The 14,480-nt window shown below is 33.1% G+C and overlaps 1 protein-coding gene across 1 annotated transcript in view; it reads left to right on the top strand.

Moving 5' to 3' along the window:
- LOC145265574 (uncharacterized) overlaps positions 1-14,480 on the top strand; it is a 661,618-nt gene that overhangs the window by 50,921 nt on the left and 596,217 nt on the right. The gene's annotated exons all lie outside the window — the stretch shown is intronic.

The raw sequence follows: 14,480 nt of genomic DNA, 5'->3' as shown, positions 1-14,480 counted from the left end.
TCTTACTTAAGCGGGCGATTCATCAGGTATTTGTTTATGTTGGACTTGAAGACATCCAAGTTGTAATCAGGTGGGAAACAGGCAAACGGAAGCGTTCCACAGTCGTGCACTTCTAAGAAAGAAGCGTTGTTCATGTAATCTACGTTTTGATGTAGGCACAGATAAAGAATGGGGAAAATTAGTAACAGTGGTTTCAGCTAGACGGGTTTTTTTCGTGAAAGATTGGCGAGGGGGGACCAGAGATTGAAGCCCAGACGAGCACTAGCCATGGAAATAACGATAAAACAAGGACAGACTCGCAACGTCTCTTCTGTGGAGGAGAGTTTGCAGGGAAGAAAAAAGAGCACCCCCACTAGGCCACGAAGTCTATTTTGTACTTTCCAAAGCAGGATAGGCTGTTTTTAGCAACTTCTGTCCAGATATGGCAGCAGTACTCCATCCTTAGACGTACTCTGCTTTTATATAGATAGATAATTGCATCAGCAGTGAGATATCTACTGGAGCGGTAGAAGGATGCCACGATTTTTCCAGCGACCTTGGCAACATATTTTATGTACGTGTTCCATTTCAGAGTAGGAGTAAAGGTCAATCCCAGAAGCTTGTCAAAACATGGAGCCTCCCCAAGACGAGAGCCATCCATTTCAATTGCTGCCAGATGGAGATCAGGCCGTTGATGATGTTAAGATAGAAGCTTGGTTTTAGATACATTAAAAGTAACCAACCACCCCTTCTTCTATTGTACCAGGCGCTCAAGATCAGAGGAGAGAGAATCAGAGAGAGCTTTTTCGTTTACGGCCTTAGATGTGTTGGCGTTTTCTAAGCTGTGAGAGGGTTAACATGTGTCTAAAATTAATTATGTTTTTTTTTAATAGAAGTTTACTTATTAATGGCAATACGTTATAGAAACCCACGTATTATTTAACTGTGATTGAATTTTTTTATTTTTTTTGTATTCAATTTTCACCCCAAACAAGGCACAGTGTCACTTTGAAGCAGGGGGCTACTATCAGGGACTTAATTAGTAGGGTCATTATGAAGGGAGATGAGTAGAAAAATATTTGTTAACATTACACTTGAACTTCTGCATATCAGTGCAGTTGGGAAAGCAGAATCCCGGAAGGGAGTTCCAAGGACCCGCAGTTCTGGGGAAGAAACTATTGGAGTAAAAGGCTTTTTTGCACCTAGGGATCTCTACTGTAAAGGGTGTAGACTTAGTAGCTTGTCGGGGGTAGTTACGTCGGGGAGGTGCAAGTGTTTGCAGTTCGTCAGAGCATTCACCATTAAAGTATTTGTAGAACAGACAGAGGGATGCAACATCTCGTCGATGGGATAGAGGCTGAAGCCTAGATGACAGTTCAGGACCTATCAGGTTGGCGACTCTCTTTTTAACCCTGTCCAGGAGCGAGAGACAAGCAGCAGATGCACCAGCCCAGATGTGACAACAGTACTCCATACATGGGCGAATGGTGGCCTTATAGAGGTATACGATACTGTCAGGCGTAAGCGTTTATTAAAGATGTTATCGTCGCGGTGTATTTAAAATAAATTTATCTATTTTTGCTTATTTGAAGTCAATAGTATTGTTACCCTGCAATGAATGAGAGAATAATGCATTCAGTATATTGCGATTTCTTATATCTCTTTTATGTTTATTGAGTCTTTTCTCTAATCTACGTTGGGTTACACCAACTGGTTTATTGGGGTGTGTGTGTTTCTATTGGTTGTTTTATAGTTTGTGAGATGATTTGTGCAATTGGAATTTCTAGTTTGCTTAGTGTGTTATTGGTGTGTGTGGGTAAAAGAAGATGTATGCTTATCAAAAAACTGTCTGGCATATAGGATGTTTGGTTATTTATCCTGGAAAATATTTGTGTGGCTTTTTTTCTTAGAATTTGATATAAAATATGGGACCAAATAAAGAATAGACACCCCATAGCAGAAGACCGAGACCGGCGAACATTTCAAGTGACAACCAATTGTGTTTTTTTTAAATTTTCTTATTATGGTGTGAGTAGAAATTTATGTAATCATTTTGTGTGTAGTTTTGCAATTAACTTTGACTAGAAAAGATAATGACTTATTGTTTTCTGTTTCGTAAGTGACCTTTATGGAGGGTTCGATTGAACCTAATTTGTCTTTAATATTATCTATGTGCGTAGTTTCAGGAAGAAAAATAAAAATGTCGTCAATGTACCTAAAATATTCTGCGTTTGGAGGTAATTTGAATTAGAGAGATTCTAGGAATTCTAAGAAAAAGGAGGCCAATGCTCTACTAAAAGGGTTACCCACATGAAGACCGAGATTTTGCTTGTATAAATTGTTATTGAATTGGAAATAAAACATGTTAGTTATAAGTTTAATACTTTTTATAAACATGTCGGGAGGAAACTATAAGTTAATGTTTGATTTTTTAAAAGAGTGTATGGAGTACTGCAAAAATTTTTAAATGTTGACGTTAGTATTTAATGATGTTATATCAAAGCTGTGTATAGTTTTGTTATGTATATTATGTATTGTGTGATGTATTACGTATATTATGTATTGTGTTATGTATGTTATGTATTGTGTTATGTATATTATGTATTGTGTTATGTATATTATATATTGTGTTATGTATATTATGTATTGTATTATGTATATTATGTATTGTGTTATGTATATTATATATTGTGTTATGTATATTATGTATTGTATTATGTATATTATGTATTGTGTTATGTATATTATATATTGTGTTATGTATAATATGTATAATGTGTTATGTATATTATGTATTGTGTTATGTATATTATATATTGTGTTATGTATATTATGTATTGTGTTATGTATATTATGTATTGTGTTATGTATATTATGTATTGTTTTATGTATATTGCGTATTGTGTTATGTATATTATATATTGTGTCATGTATATTATGTATTGTGTTATGTATATTATGTATTGTGTTTGTATATTGTGTATTGTGTTATGTATATTGTGTATTGTGTTATGTATATTATGTATTGTGTTATGTATATTATGTGTTATGTGTTATGTGTTATGTATATTATGTATTGTGTTATGTATATTATGTATTGTGTTATGTATATTATATATTGTGTTATGTATATCATGTATTGTGTTATGTATATTATATATTGTGTTATGTATATTATGTATTGTGTTATGTATATTATGTATTGTGTTATGTATATTATGTTTTATGTGTTATGTATATTATGCATTGTGTTGTGTATATTATGTATTGTGTTATGTATATTATGTATTGTGTTATGTATATTATGTATTGTGTTATGTATATTATGTGTTATGTATATTATGTATTGTGTTATGTATATTATATATTGTGTTATGTATATTATGTATTATGTTATGTATGTTATGTATTGTGTTATGTATATTATGTATTGTGTTATGTATATTATGTATTGTGTTATGTATATTATATATTGTGTTATGTATATTATGTATTGTGTTATGTATATTATGTATTATGTTATGTATATTATGTATTGTGTTATGTATATTATATATTGTGTTATGTATATTATGTATTGTGTTATGTATATTATGTATTGTGTTATGTATATTATGTATTATGTTATGTATATTATGTATTATGTTATGTATATTATGTATTGTGTTATGTATATTATGTATTGTGTTATATATATTATGTATTGTGTTATGTATATTATGTATTGTGTTATGTATATTATGTATTGTGTTATGTATATTATATATTGTGTTATGTATATTATGTATTATGTTATGTATGTTATGTATTGTGTTATGTATATTATGTATTTGTTTTGTATATTATGTACTGTGTTATGTATGTTATGTGTTATGTGTTATGTATATTATATATTGTGTTATGTATATTATGTATTGTGTTATGTATATTATGCATTATTTTATGTATATTATGTGTTATGTGTTATGTATATTAATGTTTTTATCTTTTTGAGTAAATCTCCTGAGTTTATTATGTGGGAGGTGCTAATAGTGCCCTTTAGTGGAGTTCGGATATTGGTTATAGCCAGCGCAATTTTATGTGTGTTGGGGAGGCCATATTATAACGGTATATGTAGGTGGTATTCAATATATGATGTCCAAGTTTTGTTGTTTTATATACGTTTTTAAGAGATTTGTTGAAAGTCTCACTACTTCTATTTACTGCCATTGAATCAGTGTTAGTATACGTGTCTCTGTCTTTCAACAGTATGGAAACTTTCCCCAGATATGTGTGTTTTTTCCATTATTACTACTGCTTTTATCAACTGGTGATATTATTCGGTTCTTGTTATTCGCTAGGTGTTTCAAGGCATCTATGTATCTCTTTAGTAGTACAGTTTCATAGGACTCAGTAGCTGCGGCTGAAACCCTTTTTTTCAATCTGTCTTGATGTTTGTAATAATTCAAAATTGTGTTGCATGTGTTTAGATTACAAGCAATTCCACGAATTTATTCCATATTCCCAGTATGTCATTATCACGTTGACACACCGGTTTCCGCTAGATTACCGAAGTTAAGCAGCATTAAGTCTGGTAAATACTGAAATGGGTGACCACTTGGGAATCCCAGTTGCTCTCCGTTTATCTCAGCATTATTCTCAGTCAGTCTTGGTCCTTTTCTTGTAACTGAGCTCAAGCAGCGCCGATTCACGGAAGGTTTGGTTAGAGATTACGCAGCCCTTTTCTCACAGCTACACGCGCAACTAACCTTACAGTGGTGTCAAATGTCTCTCGCACTTCCTCACAAGCAAACTTTAAAAATAAAATAGGATTCATATAAGTATTAAATAATAATAAAAAAAAATGAATATGGAGCTAATAAACCGGAATAATGACCCCTTGTTCTTCCAGCAAAATGGCTTCAAGCGTGATATATAATTCTCTACGAAGAAGAAAGATAGAATGTATGCCTGTTGCGAATTTTATTCCAAATCCGAGGGCTTCAATTTCAATGCTTGAGAGTTCTTTAGTGGCAAGGTTTTGTTGTAGATGGTTCTGTATTTGTTGTTTGAGATTAATTTTGTAAGTTTCTTCTCTAGTTTGAAAATATGAATCTTTGAACTGGCTTGAACTGATGATTATTCATATTTATGAAAGATTTTTTATATCCTTATGTGATTCTGTCGTAGATCGATAACCAATGTTCGGGCTTCACGAAGTTATAAAAAAATTGTTTTTTTTTCTAAATTTAATTCAGAGAAAAAGTCTCGCAATAACGACGAAACGTTGATGAACACATAACTTGGATTGTTCCTTTTTTATGTCCTTATTTCCTCGAAATACTATTTCCATTATTCTCATCATATATATATATATATATATATATATATATATATATATATATATATATACACACATACACACACACACATATATATATGTATATATATATGTATACATATATATATATATAAGACAGTCTGTCGTGTTCAATCAGACGTGCTTGAATAATGACTTGCTGCTAAAATACACACACACACACACACACACACACATATATATATATTCCTGTAGAAATATATTTTCTTATAATATATATCAATCCTTATTTAAGAAGCTCAATGTAATTACAGAGCAATATAGAGAATAAATGACAAAAAGTTATATTCCGAAATTCATGATGTTGGCCATCTTATAATTTATTCCATTAATTCAGTTGACTTATACAATTCTTGACAGTATCTGTTCCGTAGCGCAAAAACAATCACTTAATTATTATATGAATCAGTGAATCTATTATGCCCTTAACTCACCAGAAAAAATTGCAACAATCGATCCGTCAAAAGGAATTCAAGTGTGATTTGACATGATTAAATCCGAAAATTGGAAGAGAAGCTGCAAAAACCTTTTTATTTTTTCATTACGCCATATTGATCAAATTCAATATGTCGTAATGGAAAAATAAAAAAGGTATGTATTTATAAAAACATCTATTAATACACCAAGCCTCAAAGGAAAAAGCAAAAAACCTAAAAAAAAAAAACGAGGACAACAATTACAACAACAACAACAACAACAACCGCTCCTGATGATAATCGGACGAACCGATAGAAAGCGCTCGAGTAGAATATGACTGAATAACTTTTGGGCGCCATTTTATACATGATGCCGACTGAAATAAAAAAAAAGACCTCTCGGCGAATCGAAAAGATATCCGGAAAATCAGAAAAAATAATAACTCTATCATGTTCAATCAGACGTGCTTGAATATATATATATATATATATATATATATATATATATATATATATAAAATTCTAGTCATTCAATAAATTTAAAAATTCATGATGTGAAATGGTTAAATTTCAAATCAAAAGAGTTTTAGTATTCTATGTAAGACAATTTTATTCTGAAGTATATATATATATATATATATGGTCACTTACAATTCTTTCTTTCTCTCTCTCTCTCTTTCTCTCTCTCTCTCTCTCTCTAGTTAAGATTTGTTGTTGGTTGTTGGCATTTTTAGCGACATTGACAGCTTCGAAACACTGTTATTTTTACTTTATTATTTTTACTTAATAATATTTAATAACACATATATATGCATATATATATATTTATATATATGCATATTTGCATATATATGTGTGTGTGTATGTGTGTATGTGTGTGTATATACATCGACTTCATATACCCACACACCTGTTAATGTTTGTAATAATAGAAATCAGTGATGTGGACAAGAAACAAGAGATGAGAAAAATAACAAAACGGGAGACAAAAATGTAGTACATGCGGTTGGAATCGAAAACAGCTTTAAAAATTGCTGATATAATGAAAAATTGACATTAAAAATATATAATGATCATATAAATATATATATATATATATATATATATATATATATATATATAAAAATATATAAATATAAATAAAAAAATATCATCTCCTATATAATATTTTGACTACTGAAATTCCCCTCTGTACCAAAGTATCATAGGTTTGCAACACCAGAGGTCACATACAAATTTAATACATTCAGCCTAATAGCTACTATTATTATATGTAGCTTTCGACCACCATTACAGACACATTCAGCCGTGATATTAAAATGTTACATTTAATCCGACGAGCGTCACAATCTCAATCGCAACATCTTAAGAGGAAGGAGTCTTTCTCTTCTCTCTAGATGTTTAGTCCTACGACTATACCAGTTGTCACCGGCCCAAATTCGATATTTTTAACTATGCTGTTTTTTATGTTTATTGCATTTTCCCCCCAAGCAAGGAAAATTGCCACTTTGTTGTAGGGGGGCTACTATCAGGTACATAAGCATCAGGAGTACTGTGTAGGGAGTTGGGCAGCAAGATGTCGGTTCACGTTACATTTGTACTTCTGCATGTCGGTACAGTTGGGGAAGCAAAGACCCGGAAGGAAATTCCAAAGTCTAGCGGTTCTGAGGAAGAAACTACTGGAGTAAAAATGTGATTAAAATTGTCTGATCAATTCCCTGTTTTTTTTTTCCTTTTTTCTTCTTTTTTGTTTCAGCTTATTTGACTCGTTGGTTTGGTGGCCTCCATCAATTCATTGTTTTAATACCGCATTGTAATACGCCTTTCTATTCCAGTAGCTTCTTTCAAACTACCGAAGGCTCCTGGAACTCTCTTCCTGCTGACTGTTTCCTTACATTTAATATAAAATCAACGGAGATTTCCTGATTTTCCATAATCATCTTTCGTTCTCATTAGTTTTTTTTTTTATATTAAATGGCTTCACGCTTTGTCTGGAACGATTTCCATAAAAATATATAAGTCGAAGAAAGAGGTTAAAAACTCTTTTGGTAGATGTTTTTTTCTTAACAAAATGTAAGGTTGAAAGAGAATGTGCGTCCCCAAAATTTTTTTGCCATAAATTTCCAATACTTTTAATCAGAAAATGGCGGAAATCACGCCGTGTTCCAGCATCAGCGACATATCGGGTACTTTTTTCATGTCAAGTGCTCAAATAAAAAAAACAACAACAAAAAAAACGGCAAAAATATAATAAATAACGTGTCTCAGAGGATCCCAGGCCTATAATGCATTACTCTGAAAAGGGTACTTTTAGAACAGGAGTAAAAGAGGCAGGTGCTTGGGTACCCCTAGTACCCGCTCTGCACGTCCCTGAAGATCACACAAGTAGAGATGCACCTCAGTTGGAGGTCCACTAAGGAATATGCTGGGTGGGGTAAGTACTGTTAGCTGACAGTTCGTTCAAGAACGTCCAGCGTATATTCGTGCATCAATTCAAATGTGGAAAGCATACAATCCAAATGCAGAGGCATTCAGGAATTGGTTGATCACATCGAGAACTATAGAACACTGGAGGACAACATTGCTGCTAGTGATAATAATCGGTTCCGTTCATGCACAGCTGAGCTGATCGATAGGGTGACAGCATCAGTTAAACACAAAAAAACAAAAACACGATGCGCAAGCACGAGTTGCAGACCCTGTACCCATCGCCAAACAGTGAAATTGCTGCAGCAACTTAATAGCATTCGCATCCGGCCCTTCGAGCCGACGGTTCGCAACTGTAACCATTAGATCACGTCACTTCCATATTATATTGCATTGCTAATATTTGAATATCTTCTAGAGTCGCGGTTATTAATCATTTTAATATGATCTTTCCTTCTATTTGTTGGGAGCAGAAAACAAAACAAACAAACAAACAAACAAACACACAAAAAACGTGGCGTCTGGAGCTGTCACCAATACAAATTCCACCATGTCATGACAGGTTCTTTTGTGGCTGGGGACGTAATTAGATCCCATGACTGTCAAATAAAGACATAAGAATCTAAGCGTCTGAAGTGGTACGTTTAAAGTGAAATTTCGCAAAAAACAAATATTTCATGACCAAAGTTTCTTTCCTGCAGTGGGACGTTTTCCCAGCCGATTACAGCAGGGTCGTTTGGACTAGTTCCCTTTCGTCTCCTTACTCTCTCTCTCTCTTTCTCACAAAAGAAATGTTGAGACCCTATCTCTGCTCTATCGTCACCTTTATGGTAGGTGCCCGGCCGAGCTTAAACACGACCTTCGTAATATATGTCAATAAGGCCCGTGAGCGGAAAAATGTGTCATCGCTAAAGTTCTAGCAAATAAGATCTATAGAATAGTAAGACTGTCGAATATAAATTTTAAAAAATCTACAAAAAGTATTAGAAAACTTATAGTATGCATTGAAAAAGATAAAACAAGTAAGTAATATAATTTGTAGTGAAAATCATTCAATATTCAGAAAATAGTTTTTAAAATTAAGACTAAAGAAATGTTTTATAAAATAAAAACGAACAACAATATTTAAAAAAATTAAAATGAACAATATTTTTTAATCCAAACGAAAAACAATATATTTTTTAAATCAAAACGAACAACTATTTTTTTTATTCAAAACAAACAACTATTTTTTTAATTAAAAACGAACAACAATATATGGTTTAATCAAAACACACTACTATTTTTTAATCGAAACAAACAACAATATATCTTTTTAATAAAAATGATAAACAGTATCTATTTTTAAATAAAATAAACAATAGCAATATTTAAAAAAAAACATATATTTTTGTAAACAGAACAAACAGCAGCATATATTTTTTATCAAAACAAACAGCAGCATATATTTTTAAACAAAACAAACAACAGCATATATTTTTTATCAAATAAAAACAACAGCATATATTTTTATCAAAAAAAACAACAGCATATATTTTTTAAACAAAACAAACAACAGCATATATTTTTACACAAAACAAACAACAGCATATATTTTTTACACAAAACAAACAACAGCATATATTTTTTAAACAAAACAAACAACAACATATATTTTTTAAATAAAACAAACAACAGCATATATTTTTGAACAAAACAAATAACAACATATATTTTTTACACAAAACAAACAACAGCATATATTTTTAAACAAAACAAACAACAGCATATACTTTTTAAACAAAACAAACAACAGCAATATATATTTTTAAACAAAACAAACAACAGCAATATATATTTTTAACAAAACAAACAACATCATATATTTTTTAAACAAAACAAACAACAGCATATATTTTTTAAACAAAACAAACAGCAGCATATATTTTTAAACAAAACAAACAACTGTATATATTTTTGTAAACAAAACAAACAACAGCATATATTTTTTAAACAAAACAAATAACAGCATATATTTTTTAAACAAAACAAACAAGAGCAATATATATTTTTAAACAAAATAAACAACAGCAATATATATTTTTAAACAAAACAAACAACATCATATATTTTTTAAACAAAACAAACAACATCATATATTTTTTAAACAAAAAAAATAACAGAATATTTTTTAAACAAAACAAAAACAAACAACAGCATAAATTAAAAATTACTCAATTTTACATGGATATTTATATTTTATATTGAATAAAATTCAGTTTAAATGTTAATAGAACTGTGTTCCTTTTTCTTTTCAAAAATGTTTTATTGCTCTTTTACAAATGCCCCTCATATAGTACTGACAGTCTGACAAATCTTACCTAGATTGCCTGCAGACATTTTTCAGTTAACAGGCCTTCTTTTTACTCTCGGTGGCCGTGGTTATACCCGTATTCATACCTTTGTACCTGTGATGTTAATACACTTCGTTTGTTAAACTAACTTTGATTTGATTTTCTTCTTTTAATTTTGTGTTACGACACAACACACATAAATATACATGTTTTCTTTTTAGCGACTTATATTGATCTGTTATCTTTCAAACATAATCAAAATTTAACGTAAAATATATGATAGCATTTTGTATCAAGCTGACCACAACATGGCCGTTTTTAAGATAGATATAAACAAGTTAGATTATTAGGAAAATAGGTTGATAGATATTATGTGAGATAGAGGGAGGTTTGTGTGTGTGTGTGTGTGTGCGTGTGTGTGTGTGTGTGTCAGAGAGAAAGTGAAGCAGATAGTTATAGAAATAGATAAATGGAGAGACAAAGAGAGAGAGAGACGCAATAAGAGAAAGGTAGATATGGAAGGAAAAACGATGCTGAGAAAATTTTTATGTGAGAAATAGAGAACGAGAGAGAGAATGTGCGTGTGTGTGTGTGAGTGTGTGAGAGAGAGAGAGAGAGAGTGTGTGTGTGTGTGTGTCAGAGAGAAAGTGAAGTAGATTGTTATAGAAATAGATAAATGGAGAGACAAAAGAGAGAGAGAGAGAGACGCAATAAGAGAAAGGTAGATATGGAAGGAAAAACGATGCTGAGAAAATTTTTATGTGAGAAATAGAGAACGAGAGAGAGAATGTGCGTGTGTGTGTGAGTGTGTGTGTGTGTGAGAGAGAGAGAGAGAGAGAGAGAGTGTGTGTGTGTGTGTGTGTTGGTCATAGGGAAAGAGAAAGGGATTAAGGAAATAAAAAAGAGAGAAAAAGAGAGAGAAAGGGGAAGAGAGCAGAACCGTGAGAGCGAAAGATAGAGATGAAGAGAGAGTGTTAAATTGAAAAAAGAAGATATAAAGGGATAGAGATAGATTAAGAAAGGAAGAAGGGAAGAAAGCGAAATAAATAGTGAGATACAAAAAATGAGAGAGAGAGAGAGAGAAGAGAACAAAAGAAAGAATAGGAGAAAGAAAGAGAGGGAGAAAAGACAAAGAGGGAACAAGTGAGAAAGATAAAGAAAGAAAGAGAAAGAGAAAGAAAAATAGATAGAGAAAGGGAGAGAAAGAGAAAGGGGAGGGAGAGAGAAATAGAGAGAAAAGAAAGAGATAAAAAGAGAGAGAAAGAAAAAGAGAGAAAGAAAAAGAAAGAGAGAAAGAAAGGAAGAGATAGAGAAAGAGAGAAAGAGAGAAAGAGAGAGAGTGAGAGTGAGAGAGAGAAAAGGCGAGAGAAAGAAAGAAAGAGAGAAGGAGAGAAAGTGAGAAAGAGAAAGAAAAATAGATGGAGAAAGAGGGAGAAATTGAAAAGGAGAGAGAGAGAGAGAGAGAGCAAAACAGAGGAAGAGAAAGAAAAAAGAAAGAAAGAAAAAGATAGAGAAAGAATGGAAGAGAGAGAGAATAAAATAGAGAAAGAGAGAGAATGAGAGAAAGAAAAGGCGAGGGAGAGAAAGAAAGAGAGAATGAGAGAGAGGGAGATAAAGGAAGAAAGAGAAAAAAGAGAGGGAGAGAGATAAAGAGAGAGAAATATAAAAGAGAGAGAGAGATTGAAAGAGAGAGAAAATAAAAAAGAAAGAGAGAAACAGAGTAAGAGAGAGGAGGAAATGAGTGAGTGAAAAAAAACCCCGCTAAATCTGACGTTTTCTTTTCTCAGATAAATACTTAGGGTCACATTCTTCTATGCACGTCATGTTTAATAAATTTCTAAAAAAACAAAAAACATAGAAACAAACTTAAATCGCTTAATGAACACATAGATGCTAATCATACTCACGTACGCGCGCGCACACACGCAAACCATGCGACCACATTCTATTTGCGTGTTTATTTGTTCAATTCCGCGTTTTACGCAGGCTAAACTTTAAATATTTAGAAATGTAGGCAAATATTTGTACAACGGAGATATTTTTGGCCGAGGGGTGCAAAGTTACCGTTTCTATTTAGTCGTTGTAACGTGAACCACGATAAGGCTCCTTACACACACACACACACACACACACACACACACACACACACACACACACACACACATTTTTTTTTTTACTCAAACTACACTTTGGGATTGTGTCTAATAGGGACTGTGTGGAGTTAAAAGCAAGGTATTTTTTCACTTTACATTTAACTTTCTGCATGTTAATAAAGCCAGGGAAGCAGGCAACAATGAAGGAATTCCAAAGTCTCGCAGCCAAAAGGAAGCAAATTACTAAGTATAAAATTTTCCGTCAGGGATCTATTCACTGAAGAGGTGGGGTTTTGATGCTTGTCGAGTTTGTCGGGAGTATGTAGGCCGAGCCGGGCACAGGTGCTGTAGATTCATCAGAGCACATTTCTTTTAACATTGCGGCAATAGGACAGAGGTTGGAGTTTTGCCGATAGTGCGTGACCCGTTAGATTTTAGACCCCTTTTTTTTGACACTGTCTAAAGATATGAGACTAGTGGTAGATGCACCAGCCCAGATGTAGCAATAATACTCCGTTCGTAGGCGATATGTGGCTTTTTTAAGACATAGGACGCGCTTAGGTTTGAGTAATTTTATAGCACAGTAGAGGGAACCCACTTACGTCGTAGCAGTTTTGGTAATGTATTCAGTGTATTTGTTTCTGCTCAAGTTATCTGTGAATGTTAGATCGAGGTCTTTGAAAAAGTGTTTCTCATGGTAATGTGTTATCTGTCTTGGGAATCGGTAGTTGGTGTACACTAAAACGTTTCTGGCATTTTGAGACGAGGCTGTATGTTAAGATATATGCCCTAAATATCCATCCGATACTGAACACCGATTTATGAGCTTTCGGTAGTTTGGAGTTATCACTTTGTTGTAATTATTCCCGGGACGACTCTGTTTCTTCGGAATATGTTTATCTTCCTAAGTTTTACTTTCTCTTTGGGGTCGGGTTAGATTATTGCTAATCGTCTTTTACAAGAAACGGCATAACGTTTCTGAATTATTTTTAGATAAGGATTAATTATCTTTTTTTTTACCAGGTAGTCGCCACTTATCAAGGCCCGGAAGTCACTCGTGGATAAGGGTTATTGCGTGTACAGTAATCAATGGGATAGTATCGTAGTAATCATTAGTAATGGGGATTTGATAAAGTGTCTTACTTAAGGGGGCGGTTTATCAGGAATTTGTTTATGTTGGACTTGAAGACATCCAGGTTGTAGTCAGGTGAGAAACAGGCAAACTGAAGAGAGTTCCACATGCGTGCACTTCTGAGAAATAAACTTTGTCCATGGAATCTACATTTTGGTTTTTGCACAGATAAAGAGTGGGGAAAATTATTGACAGTGGTTTCAGCTAGACGGGTGTTTTTCGTGAAAGATTTGCGAGGGGAACCAGAGATTAGCGCTCAGATGAGCACTTGGGTTAGTACGTCTCTTCTGTGGGAGAGAGGTTGCAAGGAGAGAAAATGGCATCCCCCACTAAGTCACGAAGCCTTTTTTGTACTCTGTCAAGGCAGGATAGACTGTTTTTAGCAATTCTTGCCCAGATGTGGCAGCAGTACACTATTCTTGACCTATCCATTTATTCGTATTAGTTGGATGCTTTGGACTACTATTTTCATCTTGAGTGTTATTTTTACAACGTTTCGGTCGATGTCACCTCCGGCATTCTTCAGGTGTATCTTGTCGAAGACAAAAATCTGTCTGTCGAACTCTGGAATCTGCTCGAAGTTAAGGATGAAACTCTTTGTTTTATCCAAGGGGTAGAATACTCTCGTTCCGTCAGCCATTACTATGTAGAATATCTAAGTAATACGAAATTGCAATTTGGGTGTCGTTGGCACTGAAGGAAAAGAGAAGATACTACACGTTGATCCAGGCGTAAAGGTAT

The sequence above is a fragment of the Euprymna scolopes genome, chromosome 40 (genome assembly GCF_053919585.1).
Source record: "Euprymna scolopes isolate OS-2025 chromosome 40, ASM5391958v1, whole genome shotgun sequence".
Taxonomy (NCBI): Eukaryota; Metazoa; Mollusca; class Cephalopoda; order Sepiida; family Sepiolidae; genus Euprymna; species Euprymna scolopes.
Note: the sequence above shows the minus strand (reverse complement) of the source record. Positions and strands in the feature narration are given on the sequence as shown.